The sequence below is a fragment of the Anas platyrhynchos genome, chromosome 14 (assembly GCF_047663525.1).
Source record: "Anas platyrhynchos isolate ZD024472 breed Pekin duck chromosome 14, IASCAAS_PekinDuck_T2T, whole genome shotgun sequence".
Lineage (NCBI taxonomy): Eukaryota > Metazoa > Chordata > Aves > Anseriformes > Anatidae > Anas > Anas platyrhynchos.
This window is the reverse complement of record NC_092600.1, coordinates 11,989,793-12,004,789: the sequence shown is the minus strand read 5'-3', so window position 1 is coordinate 12,004,789 and position 14,997 is coordinate 11,989,793. Positions and strand designations below refer to the sequence as shown.

At 46.6% G+C, this 14,997-nt stretch overlaps 1 protein-coding gene across 6 annotated transcripts in view; it reads left to right on the top strand.

The window, feature by feature from the left end:
- Positions 1-14,997, top strand: part of PSD2 (pleckstrin and Sec7 domain containing 2) — an 84,565-nt gene that overhangs the window by 15,277 nt on the left and 54,291 nt on the right. The window contains exon 1 of one of the 6 annotated variants that reach the window (XM_072023364.1): positions 5,633-5,875. The exons of 3 other annotated variants lie outside the window; for them this stretch is intronic. The gene's annotated coding sequence lies outside the window, so the exon portion shown is untranslated. Of the gene's footprint in view, positions 1-5,632; positions 5,876-14,997 lie in introns of those variants that run through there. 2 more of the 6 variants (XM_021273456.4, XM_013100836.5) reach the window with 2 other exon arrangements.

The following is a 14,997-nucleotide window of genomic DNA, read 5'->3' as shown; positions in this document are numbered from 1 at the left end:
AAGACCTCCAGGGATGGTGACTCAACCACTTCCCTGGGCAGCCCATCCCACTGCCTAACAACCCTTTAGGTAAAGAAGTTCTTTAGGTAAAGAATTTCTTCCTAATATCCAACCTAAACAACTGGTGCAACTTTAGCCCATTCCCCCTTGTTCTATTACCAGGTAGGTGGGAGAACAGACCAACTCCCACCTCGCTACAGCCTCCTTTAAGGTAGTTATAGAGTATTTACATGTATATATGTCAAGAAGGAATAAATGCTCTGAGTTGTTATTAGATGAAGTGGTAAAACTCTCTGCTCTGATACTGAAAAATAAAGTGTCCAGCCAAAGATTCATAGCATTGGAGGGAAGCATCTGATGGGTTCACATCTTATAGAGGTGATAGAAAGCTTCTTACTTCAGCAGTAACCAGGGAGCATAATAAATGACAACTGGTAAACTGAAATGTCTGTAGGTATCTAGAACTAGAAAAATTACATTCAGCAGTTTCATGTGGCTGAGAACTCCTTTTAGGGTGCTGAGACTTCATGTATATTTGTAGCCGGGGCTTTTAGGGGAGGTGTATGTGCAACTCAAGTTAGACAAAACAGGGTGACATTTGTTTAGGTGCCATGATGAATGGCTGGGGTGGAGAGTCGTTGCACTGGAATGTGATAATAAAACATGGAAGAGATGCTGCAGACCCCCTGTAGACAGAAGAACAGCAGAATACCCAGAGTTTGCTCAGATCTGTAGCTGAGGATGAATTTTTCATACACTAAAGGATAGTGGAACAATAGACCAACATTAGAACAAGTCAGATGCTGAAAGTGGACTGGTCTGTGTGGGAAGCTGTGTATGCGAGTGAGGGGTTCTCAGGAAGACAAATGCAAATTCATACACCCAAGAACCCCACGAGCAGAGAAATTGACATGCAGGAAGGTATAGAGTGAACAGGGAAAGCGGTGACAATCTTAACTTCAGCCATGGCCTGAAATACCAAGAGTGATGTCTCCCATAATCCAGGCTGGGATTTCCCAAGCAGAAATACCTGCACTGGACAGGGGATCAAAAACCTCCATAGCACACCAAGAATTCTTTTGCTTATGCAAGGGAGGTGACTAGTCCTCACACAGGAGATGCATACTGTGCACAGCATCTGCTCAGGGCTTCCAGAAGGTCACTGGAGAGAGCGTTGGCCATGCTGGGCACTGGGCAGTCTGGTACTCAAGTCTGAGTCCTGCTGTGGCACACGGGAAATTATCAGGAAGCTCAAAGAACAAACCATGATGTAGAAAACCAGATTCTGATGGAGAAACAAAAAAGTTTCACTTGAACACATATCCAGGAGGAGATTACAAGGGGAATTTGTCACTGCCTATGAAGCGTCCTAGGGAAAATACTTGCAGGAGTTGGGTTCCATGACCAAAATGTAAGAACTGTCAGTTGGAGGCTGACAGCAGATGCTGTTTAGATACAAGGCCTGTGATTTGGACTGGAGTCATTTTCCCCATGAAGTAATTAACTGCTGGACAGTTTGACTCAGGGTGAAGTGGCTGGTGTCTTTCAGGGTTTGGCTGAAAGGGAAGACCTGTGTCCCTGTGGCTCAGACAACAGCCCACTTTAATGCAGAAATGCAGGATGCAAACTTTCTGACCACATTTTATCTCCAAGGACTCTGCTCCCTTCCTTATCCTCCTTCAGGAGTGGCTGTAGGTGTGTGCCATGGCCTCTGAGTCTGGCAGTACTTGCTGTAAGTAATAGCACCTGTAAGCCAGGAGGCTTTCTCCTGAGGTGAAGGTGGTTTTTTTCCTGTACATAAGTGGCAGCATCTTTACTGGAGGACAAATTTTATCTGGGCATTCCAAACCTCTCAGTCCAAAGAGTTTTCGTCTGGCTGTTAACACAAAGGTTCCTGTCAATTCCTCCTTTAATTTGCAACCTGAACAAGGTTAACATCTCCCCTCCACCATTTCCTGACCCATCATGATGCCCTGGTCCCACAGTGACTCTGTGACCCTACCCCCATACAAGATGTGGTGAAGCAGGAACCATTGCGACTGGTGAAGAGGATTCAGCTGTGTGTCATGTTCAACATCTAAAGCTTCAGCTTTGTTTATTTTTATTTATTTATTTATTTATTTATTTATTTTCAGCAAAATGTTGCCCTCCTCTGTGGGATCTCCCCAGGTGCAGTGACGCACATGTATGACTGCACTCATGTGCAGTGACGCACATGTATACACACACATGTATACTTTGGGCCCTCTTCTGACAGACTCCTCTCCTGTTCCCTTTCTCCTTTCCATCTTCCTGGACATAGAAGGAGTCAGCCCTCCTTCTGCCTCAGACCTCCAGAGGAGCTCTTTGCATGCAGCCTTTTTCTCTCAGTTGTTTTTAAAGCATCAATTCTGCCCGTCCTGCAGCCACCCAGGGTTGAGACTAACAGATCACTTCACTCCCAGCACAAATAGCCACAAACAGACGTTTCCCCACCAGCTCCGGTGTGGAAATGGTGAACCACTATTTCCACATCTCAGCAGGTCTTGCTTAAGCAGCTTCAGGATGGACTTTTCAGGATAGTCATTATCCATAGCAAAGGGTTGGTTTCGAGTGTCAAGAGAAATGCAGACAAGGTCTGGTCCTTCCTCTTCAGAGAACTGTTATTCCCCTCCACATCTCCCATCCTCAATACCTGCAAGCAGCAAGGTCCTAGCAGAACTTTCTCCTGGGTCTAATTTCCATCGAAGTTTCTTGTACTGAAATTTAATGAGTCCCAGCTGGGAATACAAAGGAATTTCTGAGAAAAACAGCAGTGAGAGGACATGGAAACAAAATCATTACTGGGCACATACTAGTATATTATTGTTTCATAGAAAAAAGTTAAGGAGAAGGCTGAACAGCACTGATAAGTGTGCCACACTAAGTATCATGAGCTGGGTATTGTTGAAAAACTACTTGTTACAGGGCAGCAAGATTTCAAACTTGGGCATGAAGCTGCAGTTAAAATGTTTTTTAAATTGCTAGGTGAAGGCAGTAGACCCTATGGGGTGGTAGGGTAAGTAGACCTGGCTTCTCCACTCTGAGTGAAGGTGGAGCAGAGTCAGGGCTGCAGAGCACCCAGTCTTGCAGAGAGAGCTCAGGTTTATCAGTGAATCCCATAGAGATACAGTCTCAGGATCACAAACTCCCATCTTCTACCAGACGTCGGCTCTCCCATTAGCCTGGCTGGAGTGTTTTCATGATGTGTAGAGTGTTGCTAGTTCACATTCATGCCTGTTGTGTGGTCTGCAGTGTTTAGTTCTAGTACCTGCAGTTCCCTGCTGTCTGGAAGGCTCCCAGACATGTGCTCTCATTTGTCTTGGCCTTGAGGGTTTGCTCATCTGGTGTTGGCGTGGAAGGGAGGTGGCCTCTCCCAGAGGTTGCTTTCCCTTCCCCAAAGAACTCATGTCACAGGTGGTAAAGTGCATCTGCACAGTTCATGTGCACATCCAGACAGTTAATCAGCATCTCCAAAATTTTTATGGTTTAGGAGTTTTCTTAATTCCAAAAAAATGTTATAATATATGCAATGCATCTAACACAGATCTGCGGACAATCCAGGAAAAATACCAGTACTCTTTTACTGCTTGTAGTATCTTATAAATGATAAGGACAAGCACACTTCCCTACTCACGGGATGAGAGGAGGTTTCTCCCTGAATCCAGCTGTTGATGTGCTCGTTGCCAGAAGCAGAGTGATTGATAACCCAGTTATTTGGAGCCCTGCTCATGGATGTATTCTTAGAAACTAGAACCTCATTTTCTTGTGCTGTGGATGTTACTTCCTAGGACTGGCTGTGCAGAAATTGGATTTTGCTACTTGCCTTCAGACACGAACAGTACAGCAGACTGATGAATATTGATCATGCTTTTTTTATTTTTTTCCTTTTTCCCCCCCTCTGTTAAAGCACCCTAACCTGATAATTGGTAGATTACAAATACATTAGAATTGATCAGAGAGAGGAGCAGAACAGATTTTTGTAGTAGTGTAAAGTGAATCGTGTCTCATACAAAGGAACCCCGAGGGAGGTTCACAGCCCCACACCTGGATTTGTCAGGCTAGTGGCTGCCCTTCTCTGTGGCCACAAGATCCATTTCATGCGTCTCTCCAGCACAGTAACCTTCATTCACACTTGCATTTGTTGGACAACTCCTGAGTATAGCTGCAGGGTGGCTAATTACATGGTTCATTACCAATACTATCCCTGGCAAACAACCCCATGTGCTGTGCTGTGGGGTATCCCTTCTGGGAGAATATACAGCCGTGTTCTGCTAAGCCGCTCCAGGACATTATTTCATCTAATGTCTGTGCTTCGGTGTTTGGATGTATTGCCATAGATTGTAATGATATTTTAAATTCAGGATGTTGAGGATTTGTCTGCTTATTCAGCTGTGTGCGTCCTCTGGAACAAGCTTTCCAGGTCTAGGGAGCGGTTTTCTTGAGGGAATCATGAATCCATCAGTAATCTTGGAACATACCTTTGGGACTGACATCAAACCCTTCCTCCTTGGCTCAGAGGTCCAACCTGTGGCTGCCCTCTCTCCACACAGATGTGGGAGCCCTTGGTGAGCTGTTAGTGGAAAAGCTGGTGCCTGTGCACAGCCATGAGCACCGTGAGGCACAGAGCTGAGGCCCAGCGGGCCCTGCACATCTCTGTGAGGCAGGCAGGCAGATGGGGGAGCAAAATGGTTTTCATGGGGCACTAAAATGTGGATGGCCCCGGTGTGAAGGTGTAAACCAGCTCCAGGTCAAGGATCTCAATATCTGGCCACTGGCCCATAATCTCTCACTGGCTCATGCTATAGCTGCAGGATGTGAGGCTGAGAAGAGGCCTGGCAGTGCAGTGTGCCTGCATGTGTTTATGTTGAGCTGAGAACCTGGCTGAGACCCAGAGATCACTGCCCATCTCTGATCTGAATGCCCATAGAAACCCTTCCTCTCACTGCAGCCACCAAGCAGCCAGGAGGCATCGCTTGCCTTCATCTGGGTTTGCAAGTTAAGCGAGGGTCACTTAAAGCAGGGGAAGCCCTGTGTCCCCGTGCCTCTCCACCCCACGCTGCATCACCAGCTGTCATGGGATGGGATGGGATGGGATGGGATGGGATGGGATGGGATGGGATGGGATGGGATGGGATGGGATGGGATGGGATGGGATGGAGCCGCAGCCCAGGAGAGTGTCAGAGCACGGAGCAAGCTGACCTGCAGCACTGAGGTCCACACCAGGGTGGGTCCTCCAGGCATTTCCAGTGCTCTAAGTCTGTGCATGGAAGTGCATCAGTTGTTAAAGACAGCACAAGTATTTGGCAGGGTTTCAAGCCCAAACTTCAAGCCTGCCTCAGCCAGAAGGGCAGCGATTTGCTGGCAGGAAATAGACCTGTCCCCCAGCACTTTGCAGGGTGCTTGTGGAGGAAAACCCCAACATGCCTGGGACATTGTTAGCAGCCCTGAGGGGTGAGCGGAGCCTCCCAGCTGGGCAGCAGGTCAGCTCCTGTGGCATGCTCCTCGGGGTCTTTGCCAGCGAGGGCTTTTCTTCCGTCCTTTCACTGGATCCATTCACCATCACTCCCTGCCTCCTCCCCCTCTCCTGTCCCCTCCCACCCTGCCTGCTGGATCCCGAGCAGTCTCTTGACACCTTGAGGGAAGGCTGGGAGGTGTAACCATTGCCAGCAAGAGAGGAGAGCAGGAGGGAAAGGAGAAGGAAGCCAATAACAGAGAGGTCTAGCAAAGTGGTGGAGGGGGAGGGATGGGGCCACTCCTCCGTCCGTGGGGCTGCAGATTATTTTGCATGGATTGTTGAAGAGAAAAGAGATCTGCGTTTGTGAAGAGACCAAAAAATAAACAGCTCGTTGCTTGGGTAAGTAAGAACAAGAGCTCCCCTGCTCTCATTGTCTGTCATACAGTACATCGATCCCCCATCCTATTTTGCTTAGTTATACAGGTTTTGATTCTTATTAGTATTATTTGATGTATCAGCTGCGTGCTTTGGTTGCTAGAGATCAAATCGCCCTGATGTGTGTGTGTGTGTGTGTGTGTGTGCGTGCATGTGCATGTGGAAAGACGCCCATTCTCTGAATATACGTTGACACATTTTTCCAGCTCTCAGTGTGGTATCTCATTTGAGATATTATACTACAGCATGCCACACACACACACAAATTGTGTTTGCTGGTACTGATTTTAAAATCAGTTCATCCACACAATTATTGAAACAGAAAGACTGTTCGGCAGCTGAAAATTAAAGGGGGGCTCTTTAATCACAGTCCTCACTGGTAGGGGGCTACTCTGATTTATCCTGAGCCTGACATGTTCAGTATTATGTTTTGTAACAAAGCTACATTTAAAGATCAATTCGGCAGTGGTTATTGCATCCAAATTACATGGTTGTCATGGAGATGGTACAGAGAAGCTGAAGTGATATGACTGCATCTGGACTGGAGTGGGGCTTCACTGTCGAGTGAGATCCTGCCTTACCTCCTGTGTCTTTTTGTCTGTGCTAGGTTACAATTTATTTTAATCTTGAATGAAACAGTACTATATTAGAGGATTTAGAGGTCGAGCCACTGTGAAGGGTGTGTGTTGGCCCCTTCCAGCTCTGTGTTACTATTGTAATTGTTATATTAGCATTTGTGTCTCCCTGATTTTTTTTTCCTGCAAGTCTAGGGAGGAGGAAGACAGAAGGACAGATAGTTTTCAGAGCACAGCTAGGGCTGTGAGTACTTCCTAAAAAGATATCTGTCATTCCCACACCTCCCTGCTAGCTTCCACATCTTGGGGGACAAAAGGAAAGGTATTCTCTGATTTTAGCCGCATTTATCTTCCATTTTCCTACTGTAACTTTGACAATACAAGGAGCCAATCACCTGGTCATCACTAAATTGGGGGAATGGAATTTGATTTATGTTATCATATTTGTTTCCTTCGCAACTGATAATGTGAATGTTTTGGCAGTTGAGAAACAAAATCCATAATTTCTGAGACAGAATTTTTCCTGGCCAAGGCTAGCTAGAATACAAAGAGTATATCTGTGGGAAGGGCATGTTATATGTTACAGATGTGTATATCTCTAGTGGCTGGGAGTAAATCACGCTATTGTGCTCATCTTCATTATTTTGGGTGTTAGACCGGCTTTAGTCAATATTTAATCTGAGCTCATTGTGTGCTTGCACAATAAACGTGTAATTTGGAGCTTAACTTTACATCTATAAAATGCTTCGGGAATGCATGTGGCATTGTCTCCATAAATGCAATTTCACCCTTCTCTGTAAGGCCAAGCCTATTGTGGGGATGTAAATATAGTAAAAGACATTGGTGGAAACAAGCCCATCAGAATGGCAGTGTTTCTCTAATTGTATCACTAAACATAAGAGAGAATTAATTACTAGGATAAACAGAGCTGTGTAGCTGCTGGATCAGGGTAATATTTGCACGGAGTTCCAGGCCTGCATTATAGTAGCTACTATTACGGCTTAAATTCTCCCCATGACAGTAGATAATGTTTTTAGCCAGGAGCGTAGCATATTATCATTAGATATTTTTGTCCTAAAAATATGCTAAATTCCCATGTCCTTGTCAAATTGTCCATTAAAAGTGCTCCAAAGTGTGTGGTTCAGCTAGGATTTCCCTTGATGTGATTTTTTCTGTACAAAGTCCAAGCAAACAATGGATAAAGTCTGAAAGTGGGCAGCTGAGCCCAGAGGGGATGTTGGAGAGATGGCTGATTCACAAAAGGGATGTTTCTCATTTTGTCTCTTCTTTTCCCCCTAAAAGTTCAGCGCAACTGGAGATGAAGTGGGAGGGTTTCCCTGGAGATCTGTGAAGTTGGAAGCCAAGTAGTTCTGAATCAGTACTGAGTTTCCTCCTGTCTCAGCATGCTGTACCTCTTCAGTCCACGTGTCTTTATTATTCTCTGGGGAAACTGAGGGTTGGTGTGGTCAAAAGTGACTTTGCCAAGGTGACAGTGACAGCAGTGGACAGAAAAAAAGCTGTAGCTCTGCCAGCAAGTCCCTTTCTGTGAGCACCAGGCCAGATCCATGTCCAGGTGGTGCTGTCCTGTGTGTAGGTGTGGTGGGAAGGTGGCAGTGATGGGGAGCACTACTAGTTCATGTAGTCTGGGTAGATAGAGTCAGGGTACTCTTTGCTGAGGCTTCTCATTAGAGCTGCACAGTGGGTGGCAGGAGGGAGTCAAGCAGTTTTACACCAAATTCGGTGGTGTCCAACACAAGGGCACACTTTTCTGACCTGATCTACAGTGTTATCAGCAAGAAGCCCCTTCTGGTGTCCCCCAGCTACCTGCAACCCCATCACATGGCTCTTCAAATGGAACTGAATAGCTCTTGGGAGGAGGTATCCCCCTTATTTCTCATTGTGGTTATATCCAGCTCAGAGTGTGAAACCTTAACTGGTGTCTTGTCTCTCCACTCTCCTCACTAGTGCTGCTCATCTCCCACATTGTGATACCCTGTACTGCTCTTACTGCCATCAGCCTATGGCCCCATCCCATCTCTTCCCTCTGTCCCATTCTCTGACACTTTTTATCCCCTTCCTCCATGAATTTTCCCACTGAGGCAGATCCCTCCATCCAGTATTGCCACAGGCTTCAGCCCACGTCATTTTTTGTAGGTGCCATGCCTGCCACAAGGCACATAGCACTGAGTCTGTTAGGCCACCATCCTAAAAGCACAGAAAAGCTATGTCAGGAGTCTGTGAAGTCTGGACTGACTTCACCTGTGGAGTTGTGCTGTGTGGTGTAAGTACAGTGGTTCTGCCCAAGCGTGGAGGTGGTGCTGGTTGCCAGAAGGAAGTGGGAAGGCCTGCTCCGCTCCGCTATCTGTGTGTGGCCCTGAAGACTGTACATGTTGATGACATTGACAAAAAGATGCTTTCTGATCTGGGGGAACTGTTGCTACTGCCACCAAAGTGCTGGGTATGGGCAGAGTTGTTCTTGCTGAGGTAAAAGCCTGTTTGGAGGTTCTGTGTGAGCAGCCACCAAAATGGGTGTTCTGGTGCTGTAAATGGCCACATCTCTGGGGGATCCACAGTGCTCTGCTGGTTGGCAAAGTCTGTGCTGTAGAGACATTTCCTTGTTTGAGGAGACATCTGACATAGCTTTGCCTTTCACCCTTTGCTAAGGGTGAAAATGTCCTCCTCACCTTTCTGGCAGGGAAATACCTTTCCTGGGCATATGCTGGGACAGGGTCCATGTGAGGGACCTTGTCCAGGCTAGATAGGTTGAAAAGAGCCATATCTTCTGCATTTGAGGCTTATGATGCTCCTCCATAGCAGGTATGGTACAGGAATTAAAGATGAAAGGGATGGGCTCAGTTCTGCTCCCTCCCACATTTCCTCTGTGACCTTGGGGAGGTGGATGGCAGGCTGGGCTCACTGCGGGAGAGGCTTTTGTCAAGCCCGGACAGTCACCACCTCACCCTTCATCCTTACTGCTGTCCCTCCATCTTCCTGCAGGAGCTCTAGGAATTGAGTGGCTGAGATGCTCAGGGAGGTTCTTCCCTGCCATCCACAGTCTGGCTTTCCTGACCCCACACAGTGCCTAGGTTTGCTTGAGCCCCAGGTAGGGACACTGGTGATTTCTTCTTTAGAGCAAATGTTGCTACTTTCTCTTTGGCCTGGTCACTTCACATTCTGTGTGTTCCTGACCTGCTCCTTTTCTTCTTCTCTGGGGCTTCCTCTCCTCTTCTCTGCTCTCCCCCCTGTACTACTCCCCAGTGGAAATAGGACAAACTAGCACTGGAGCTCCCTCACTTGCACTAGACAAGGCCAGGGAACATAAGAAGGTGCAGATAGCCTGAGCAGTCTGGGCTTGAACCTGGCACTGGGGCTCATGGTTTGGCACCTATCTCTTTACCACCATTGCTCACGTTTTCCTTCTTCTTATTCTCATTGCCCCACATCCTTTCCTCGTCATTTTTCAGCTCTGTGATATGTGAGCAGGTCTTGGTGGTCCTAGCTGGTGGCTGTGTAGGAGGCAGGGCTGCAAGAGGCTCAAGACATCTGCTTTAGAGTTGTTTAAAGGAACAGCTGATCTTCACATTCTAGGCAGGAGATGTGTTGGCACTGGGCCTAGGAAGGGAAAGCACACCTGAAAGCAGCTTCCCAGTGCAGTTCTGAGGGAATCCCTACAAACTGGCCAGGTTGTCACCTCTGTGGTGCCACTAGCTCAGGAAGGCCTTGCTTCCTCTCCTTCTAAGTCCCCTTCTCTGAGACATCCCAAATGGCTCTGAACAAAGGTAATGTTAGTGGGATGCTTTGTCATGACCAGCTGCCTTGCAACACCTCAGGGAATGGGCAATGTCTCCTTTCGAACAGGACGAGCATGGGATTTGTCCCAATATTTTCTGCCTTCCTCTGCAGCATGGGATGTGGTTTGGTTCCTAGGATCATCACCCAGAGTCTGCTGTGGCAAACAAAGTCCACTGTATCTCCTGCTCTTCAGATGGGACAAAACATCACAGAGACCCCCCAGTCACTCCTGGAGCCTGGAGCATGTTGTGAGTGACAAGGAGTGCACTGGAGATGGGAGTACTCTGTTATGGATGAAGAATCTTCTGGATTGAGGGGCTCAGCTGGATTTGGTGGCTTAGGTGGTCACTCCCTTCCAGCCATGCAGCTGAGCTCCTCATTTCTCTGTAGCCTTTCTCTGGCTCTGTGATGGAGACCTAAAACCCTCCTCCTCAGCAGACAAAACCTGCTGGTCTGCATTATGAGAATAAACCCCATCTCTCTCTCTTTTTGGGGAGCTGAAGCATGTTCCTCTGAGCAATCCTGATCAGCGTCAAGCAGGAAAGCTTACAACAGGCTCAGGTGACTGGTACATTTGCAGTTTACCAACCATACTGAAAAGCCCAGAAAAAAATAATGTGAGATCAACCACCTCTCTACCTTCACACAATGCCTGCGTGATAGTTGTCTCTCCATTGTTATATTGACATGAAAAAATACATTTGACCCAAATCTTTTTATTTTCTTTTTAAATACTTAAAAATTGTCAGATAGTAGAGAAATGCTACAATACCAAAAGAGACTGAAGGGGTTTAATTTCTGTTTTTAATGCAATATGTGCTGTATGCTCCAATGTCAAAGCACAAGACTCAGTTCTTGTGACCTTTTTATTTTTACACCTTACAGATTTTTTAAATCCAGCTTGTCAGTGGTTTCAGCATAAATGCTTCACAAATGTGGGTAGAATTTATCTGACTTATAATTGCGGTTTTCTTCCAGTAAACAAATTTCCCCCCCAAAAAAAACACATGATTCTGGGAAAGAGCCTCACTGAGATGGAGAGGGAATCCCCAGAGCTACCTTTCTCCCTCCCTCTAGCACCCAAGCGGGAGCTAGATTGTCTGGGGGAAACATCTATGTGCTGCTCTGTACAAAGCAGGACCTGACAACTGTAGAATTCCCTGCTGCAAGGCCTGCTCCTGCAGAAGTGCAGAGATTCATCTCCACTCTGTGTGTGGCCAGTTCATCCTTGCTGGTGTTAGACACATGGAGACACAGAACAAGAGGATGACACTTCACCTGCAGCCTCTCCCTGTTGCATCCTGCAGCAGTGTTGTTTCCTCACTGTGCATCCCAGCAGGTGGACTACACAGCCTTAGATGAAATCTGCACTCCCAGTGTGAAGAGCTCACAAAGCACCTTTCCCAGTGCAGAACTGGTTTTGCTGGTGGGGCTCTGTTCTTGCCAGGCTCTGCTTGTATGCTTCAGGAATTTTCTCTGCATTTGATGGCACAGGCAGTGGAAGTGGATGGACCCCGGTATTTTGGGCACTTTCAAGGAACAAAAGCAACCAGGCAATGGACACAGTCTGTCCAGGCAGGACACAAGCTGACAGGGTTGCCACAGTGAAAACAGTGCTGCTTTCTGGACAGAAGGAGATGCATGGTGCAAGGGATTCTGTTAAATTAAAAATATATATTTGTCTTCACTGGTACAATGGAAGCTAGGGGAGCAGTCAAGAGGAAAGTGAAAAAGCTTTATTTAATTAGATTATAAGGCCCCAAAGGCTGAAGAGAGAGAGAGAGAGAGATGATTTTTGTAATTGAGGATGGGGTTTATGCCAGGCGTTGCTTTAATGAGTATTTAGATTTTATCTAATAAGTTAGCAACACTAGGCAAGGTGTTCAAGCCACCCCTTACCAGCCTTGAGATGCAGCTGGGAGTCAGCCTTCTTTTGAGAATACTTCATCCTTTGTCCTTTCAAGGTTTGGTATTCTCCTGATATTGTCTGACCAGTAAAGCTCTCTTTTTTCCTCAGGTCCCAGGAGGCAGTTTTCACCATTGTATAGGTGGGGAAACTGAGGCAGCAAATGTTCACAGGACTGCTTTTCTTCCCAGAAACAAAAAAAAAAATGAGTTTGCTGCAGCAGCTGAGCAGGGCTGAGGGTCCCAATCCTGAAGGCTTGTCTCTGCCCATCTCCTTTGCTGTCCACCCCTCTGCTCAGCAGCACTGTGAGCACCTGCCTGGATGTTTGCTAATGGAGCCAGGGGGCTGGCGAATCAGGCCACCTGCAGAAGAGCCATTGCTACTGGAAGGCTCTGGTAAGGTGGCCGTCTGAACCCAGTGGGAGCTGGCAAGGCCAGACCTGGACAGCATAAATATTCCTTGGAGCTCCTGGAAGGATATGCAGCCATGGCCCCCCCCGCCTGGCCCCCTCATTGTGACCTCAGCAGTAGAAAAGAGAGTTCACAGATGCCTTTTGAAACAGAAAAAAGTCCCACTTGCCTGTTAGCTCTTTTTTTTTTTTTTTTTTTTTTTTTTTAGTTTAGTTTAGTTTTGGCTCTATCTAATTAGAAGTTGTTTTGAAAGGGTTAAGGCAGTCAATGAACTGTTTTAATGTGAGTTCATTAGAAGCTCCTGTGTTATGAGTGGTATTTCTGAGGTGCTCAGAAGCACCTGTCTGCAAGGTGTTGAAAGCCTCTACTAATCATATACTAACCCTCTCTAAACTATTTACAAACATGCCTTATCATAAAGCAGGACCCTTCAGCTTGCAGTCCTTCTCCCCTCCATGAAATGGTCTCTGCTGTTGGCCACTCCTGGGCAGCTGCCTCAGGTGCTCAGTGTCCATGGAATTGCAGAATGGTTTGGAGTGGAAGGGACCCTTAAAGCTGATCCAGTCCAGCCCCCTGCCATGTACAGGGACACCTTCCACTAGATCAGGTTTTCAAAGTCCCATCCAACCAGGCCTTGACCTCTTCCAGAGTTGGGACATCCACAGTTTCTCTGGGCAACCTCATCTTGTACTTCACCACCCTCATAGTGAAAAATTTCTTCCTCTTTTTCTGTTGAAAACCACTGTCCCTTGCTCTGTCCCTGCAGGACAGGTCTTTGATCCATGCACAGCTAGGACCTGCCTCTGGCATGGCACCTCACAGTGTGAGGCATGGATACCAGAATGCACCTAACACCCCACTCCGAAATCATAAGATTTTCTTAAAAGAGCAAAAGACTTCTAGCTCAAACTTTTGGGGCTGTACCCTGATATGGCTTTGAGCTCTAGGAGTTTTCAGGCTTCCTCTGCAGTCTTTTCATTTTTCTGTGCAAGAAGGCAGAGAGCTGGGTTTTCAGGTGTGACTTCAGGAAGCTTGGCTTTCCGTTGTGCACCTGATGTGAGAGTTGTGATAACATCAAGACATGGCAGCTCTGGTGGGGGTGTTGGATCAGAGCTGCCTCAGGATGAGGTACAGAGTAACAGCCCTAGGTGAGACACAGGAGACTTGGATGTGCAATATCACAGCATAATCTCAGCATGATAGCAACACCTAAAATGTAAATGTGTTACTATGACTGCCATCAGGCCAACGGAGAAGGGAAGTGGCCAGAAAATTGCAGCAGCTACTGGCGGATGTAGGGAATGATCCTGTAGCAGAAACCTGTGCTTTATCACCAAGATGTTTTTGTAAGCGGAATCCGCTGCTTTCCAAGTAACAGCAAACTTTAAGGAGAGCACCTTGGTGACAGTTTCCTTTTAATTTCGCACACTATGAGAAGCAGCTTCCCAGTCTCATATACACAATGTATAGCTTACACCATTGTCTTGGGCTGCATGCTCCCACAGCAAGTCTAACTGCCACTTCTCTCATGCCACTATGTCATTGGATCATCTGATGAACCAGGCCAAATGGTATCAATCTCCTGAACCTTTATTTCATCTTTACAATGTACTTACGTCTGACAGGCCCCTCTGGCCTCCCTGTGCATCAGTGAAGACTCAGTCCAGGATGTAATTCATCAGTTCCCTGATGATGCCAAACACAATGATATCTAAGGAGCAGGATAAAAGTTCTGAGAACTCCATACTTTAAAAACACCCTCAAAGAGGCAAAATGGCCTACTGCAGCCTGGTATAGCAACTCTGCTGCAGCCTTGTCACACAATCTAGTGCAGGACATCTTGCACACTGGGAGACTGGAAGAGTCCCTGGATCCAAGAGCAGGTAAAGCTTAAACAGTGCACCATCCTTATGCAATTACATCAACCTGATGGTGCTTTTTGCTCTTATAATTTCCTTGTGGAGAAGAAATGGCCCTGTCTATATAATGCTGCTTTATGTCAGTGTAGGATCATGCCTGTTGGAGCTATAGTCCTTCAGCACGAAAATCACGTTCCTATTGACATGGTTATCCTACATGTCCACTAAGGGCAGGCCAAGTCTTTGCACAGGAGCTACAAAATGTCTCCACCAGGTTTTCAGTGCTATTTTCTGAGCAACAGCTCATTTTTTCAAAGCAAGATGGCTTTTTTTTTTTTTTTTTTTTTTTTCCATTCAGTTCAAGGCATCCATGTGTTGGCAAAGCCAACGATGCAAACTGGTTCTGCTTTGAACTGGCTGTAGGAAATAAAAAGAAGACTTGCAGGTTTCCAGGAAGTGGATTTCTTACTCATTGTCTGTTCTGAAAAGGCAGAAGCCTGTCTGAGGAAAGCTGTGAACAGGGGAAGTGTTTGCAGGCTAAATG